We start from the raw sequence: 5,000 nt of genomic DNA on the forward strand, positions 1-5,000 counted from the left end.
AAACGCCGTTTGGCATGGACGGGAGGAGGTGTGGAGGAGTAGTCCATTTTTGAATGGCAGCGGAAAGATTTTGGCAATTGTAGCGAGGTTCTTCGGACTTTTATCCACAACCTTTACCTGCCTTTTCCTCAGCGAGCATGCCAAAGTTGAGAGAAAACGCCCTTCGCCATTGACGGGACCAGACGTTGACGACTACGTCTTTCTTTTTTTCACGGCGCCTGAACGATTTGGGCAATTCTCCACAGCGCGTTTACTTTTTATCCACAACCTTTACCTGCCTTTTCCTCAGCGAGCATGCCAAAGTTGAGAGGAAAACGCCGTTTGGCATGGACAGGAGCAGGCGTTGACGACCAGGTCTTTTTTTTGGTCTTTTTTTTTCACAGCGCCGGAAGGATTCAGGCAATTCTCCAAAGCCGGTTACTTTTATCCACAACCTTTACTGGACCTTTTTTTTCTTTTTTTCCTTTTTTCTCTCTCCGAGCATGCCAAAGTTGATAGAAAACGCGGTTCGGCATGGACGGGAGCAGGCGTTGAGGAGTAGGCCTTTTTTTGAGGGCCCAGAAAGTATTTTGGCAATTTTTTACTTTTTTATCCACAACCTTTACCTGCCTTTTTTTCTCTCCGAGCATGCCAAAGTTGAGAGAAAACGCCGTTTGGCATGGACGGGAGGAGGTGTGGAGGAGTAGTCCATTTTTGAATGGCAGCGGAAAGATTTTGGCAATTGTAGCGAGGTTCTTCGGACTTTTATCCACAACCTTTACCTGCCTTTTCCTCAGCGAGCATGCCAAAGTTGAGAGAAAACGCCCTTCGCCATTGACGGGACCAGACGTTGACGACTACGTCTTTCTTTTTTTCACGGCGCCTGAACGATTTGGGCAATTCTCCACAGCGCGTTTACTTTTTATCCACAACCTTTACCTGCCTTTTCCTCAGCGAGCATGCCAAAGTTGAGAGGAAAACGCCGTTTGGCATGGACAGGAGCAGGCGTTGACGACCAGGTCTTTTTTTTGGTCTTTTTTTTTCACAGCGCCGGAAGGATTCAGGCAATTCTCCAAAGCCGGTTACTTTTATCCACAACCTTTACTGGACCTTTTTTTTCTTTTTTTCCTTTTTTCTCTCTCCGAGCATGCCAAAGTTGATAGAAAACGCGGTTCGGCATGGACGGGAGCAGGCGTTGAGGAGTAGGCCTTTTTTTGAGGGCCCAGAAAGTATTTTGGCAATTTTTTACTTTTTTATCCACAACCTTTACCTGCCTTTTTTTCTCTCCGAGCATGCCAAAGTTGAGAGAAAACGCCGTTTGGCATGGACGGGAGGAGGTGTGGAGGAGTAGTCCATTTTTGAATGGCAGCGGAAAGATTTTGGCAATTGTAGCGAGGTTCTTCGGACTTTTATCCACAACCTTTACCTGCCTTTTCCTCAGCGAGCATGCCAAAGTTGAGAGAAAACGCCCTTCGCCATTGACGGGACCAGACGTTGACGACTACGTCTTTCTTTTTTTCACGGCGCCTGAACGATTTGGGCAATTCTCCACAGCGCGTTTACTTTTTATCCACAACCTTTACCTGCCTTTTCCTCAGCGAGCATGCCAAAGTTGAGAGGAAAACGCCGTTTGGCATGGACAGGAGCAGGCGTTGACGACCAGGTCTTTTTTTTGGTCTTTTTTTTTCACAGCGCCGGAAGGATTCAGGCAATTCTCCAAAGCCGGTTACTTTTATCCACAACCTTTACTGGACCTTTTTTTTCTTTTTTTCCTTTTTTCTCTCTCCGAGCATGCCAAAGTTGATAGAAAACGCGGTTCGGCATGGACGGGAGCAGGCGTTGAGGAGTAGGCCTTTTTTTGAGGGCCCAGAAAGTATTTTGGCAATTTTTTACTTTTTTATCCACAACCTTTACCTGCCTTTTTTTCTCTCCGAGCATGCCAAAGTTGAGAGAAAACGCCGTTTGGCATGGACGGGAGGAGGTGTGGAGGAGTAGTCCATTTTTGAATGGCAGCGGAAAGATTTTGGCAATTGTAGCGAGGTTCTTCGGACTTTTATCCACAACCTTTACCTGCCTTTTCCTCAGCGAGCATGCCAAAGTTGAGAGAAAACGCCCTTCGCCATTGACGGGACCAGACGTTGACGACTACGTCTTTCTTTTTTTCACGGCGCCTGAACGATTTGGGCAATTCTCCACAGCGCGTTTACTTTTTATCCACAACCTTTACCTGCCTTTTCCTCAGCGAGCATGCCAAAGTTGAGAGGAAAACGCCGTTTGGCATGGACAGGAGCAGGCGTTGACGACCAGGTCTTTTTTTTGGTCTTTTTTTTTCACAGCGCCGGAAGGATTCAGGCAATTCTCCAAAGCCGGTTACTTTTATCCACAACCTTTACTGGACCTTTTTTTTCTTTTTTTCCTTTTTTCTCTCTCCGAGCATGCCAAAGTTGATAGAAAACGCGGTTCGGCATGGACGGGAGCAGGCGTTGAGGAGTAGGCCTTTTTTTGAGGGCCCAGAAAGTATTTTGGCAATTTTTTACTTTTTTATCCACAACCTTTACCTGCCTTTTTTTCTCTCCGAGCATGCCAAAGTTGAGAGAAAACGCCGTTTGGCATGGACGGGAGGAGGTGTGGAGGAGTAGTCCATTTTTGAATGGCAGCGGAAAGATTTTGGCAATTGTAGCGAGGTTCTTCGGACTTTTATCCACAACCTTTACCTGCCTTTTCCTCAGCGAGCATGCCAAAGTTGAGAGAAAACGCCCTTCGCCATTGACGGGACCAGACGTTGACGACTACGTCTTTCTTTTTTTCACGGCGCCTGAACGATTTGGGCAATTCTCCACAGCGCGTTTACTTTTTATCCACAACCTTTACCTGCCTTTTCCTCAGCGAGCATGCCAAAGTTGAGAGGAAAACGCCGTTTGGCATGGACAGGAGCAGGCGTTGACGACCAGGTCTTTTTTTTGGTCTTTTTTTTTCACAGCGCCGGAAGGATTCAGGCAATTCTCCAAAGCCGGTTACTTTTATCCACAACCTTTACTGGACCTTTTTTTTCTTTTTTTCCTTTTTTCTCTCTCCGAGCATGCCAAAGTTGATAGAAAACGCGGTTCGGCATGGACGGGAGCAGGCGTTGAGGAGTAGGCCTTTTTTTGAGGGCCCAGAAAGTATTTTGGCAATTTTTTACTTTTTTATCCACAACCTTTACCTGCCTTTTTTTCTCTCCGAGCATGCCAAAGTTGAGAGAAAACGCCGTTTGGCATGGACGGGAGGAGGTGTGGAGGAGTAGTCCATTTTTGAATGGCAGCGGAAAGATTTTGGCAATTGTAGCGAGGTTCTTCGGACTTTTATCCACAACCTTTACCTGCCTTTTCCTCAGCGAGCATGCCAAAGTTGAGAGAAAACGCCCTTCGCCATTGACGGGACCAGACGTTGACGACTACGTCTTTCTTTTTTTCACGGCGCCTGAACGATTTGGGCAATTCTCCACAGCGCGTTTACTTTTTATCCACAACCTTTACCTGCCTTTTCCTCAGCGAGCATGCCAAAGTTGAGAGGAAAACGCCGTTTGGCATGGACAGGAGCAGGCGTTGACGACCAGGTCTTTTTTTTGGTCTTTTTTTTTCACAGCGCCGGAAGGATTCAGGCAATTCTCCAAAGCCGGTTACTTTTATCCACAACCTTTACTGGACCTTTTTTTTCTTTTTTTCCTTTTTTCTCTCTCCGAGCATGCCAAAGTTGATAGAAAACGCGGTTCGGCATGGACGGGAGCAGGCGTTGAGGAGTAGGCCTTTTTTTGAGGGCCCAGAAAGTATTTTGGCAATTTTTTACTTTTTTATCCACAACCTTTACCTGCCTTTTTTTCTCTCCGAGCATGCCAAAGTTGAGAGAAAACGCCGTTTGGCATGGACGGGAGGAGGTGTGGAGGAGTAGTCCATTTTTGAATGGCAGCGGAAAGATTTTGGCAATTGTAGCGAGGTTCTTCGGACTTTTATCCACAACCTTTACCTGCCTTTTCCTCAGCGAGCATGCCAAAGTTGAGAGAAAACGCCCTTCGCCATTGACGGGACCAGACGTTGACGACTACGTCTTTCTTTTTTTCACGGCGCCTGAACGATTTGGGCAATTCTCCACAGCGCGTTTACTTTTTATCCACAACCTTTACCTGCCTTTTCCTCAGCGAGCATGCCAAAGTTGAGAGGAAAACGCCGTTTGGCATGGACAGGAGCAGGCGTTGACGACCAGGTCTTTTTTTTGGTCTTTTTTTTTCACAGCGCCGGAAGGATTCAGGCAATTCTCCAAAGCCGGTTACTTTTATCCACAACCTTTACTGGACCTTTTTTTTCTTTTTTTCCTTTTTTCTCTCTCCGAGCATGCCAAAGTTGATAGAAAACGCGGTTCGGCATGGACGGGAGCAGGCGTTGAGGAGTAGGCCTTTTTTTGAGGGCCCAGAAAGTATTTTGGCAATTTTTTACTTTTTTATCCACAACCTTTACCTGCCTTTTTTTCTCTCCGAGCATGCCAAAGTTGAGAGAAAACGCCGTTTGGCATGGACGGGAGGAGGTGTGGAGGAGTAGTCCATTTTTGAATGGCAGCGGAAAGATTTTGGCAATTGTAGCGAGGTTCTTCGGACTTTTATCCACAACCTTTACCTGCCTTTTCCTCAGCGAGCATGCCAAAGTTGAGAGAAAACGCCCTTCGCCATTGACGGGACCAGACGTTGACGACTACGTCTTTCTTTTTTTCACGGCGCCTGAACGATTTGGGCAATTCTCCACAGCGCGTTTACTTTTTATCCACAACCTTTACCTGCCTTTTCCTCAGCGAGCATGCCAAAGTTGAGAGGAAAACGCCGTTTGGCATGGACAGGAGCAGGCGTTGACGACCAGGTCTTTTTTTTGGTCTTTTTTTTTCACAGCGCCGGAAGGATTCAGGCAATTCTCCAAAGCCGGTTACTTTTATCCACAACCTTTACTGGACCTTTTTTTTCTTTTTTTCCTTTTTTCTCTCTCCGAGCATGCCAAAGT

Source organism: Babylonia areolata, unplaced genomic scaffold (genome assembly GCF_041734735.1).
Source record: "Babylonia areolata isolate BAREFJ2019XMU unplaced genomic scaffold, ASM4173473v1 tig00005650, whole genome shotgun sequence".
Classification (NCBI taxonomy): Eukaryota; Metazoa; Mollusca; class Gastropoda; order Neogastropoda; family Buccinidae; genus Babylonia; species Babylonia areolata.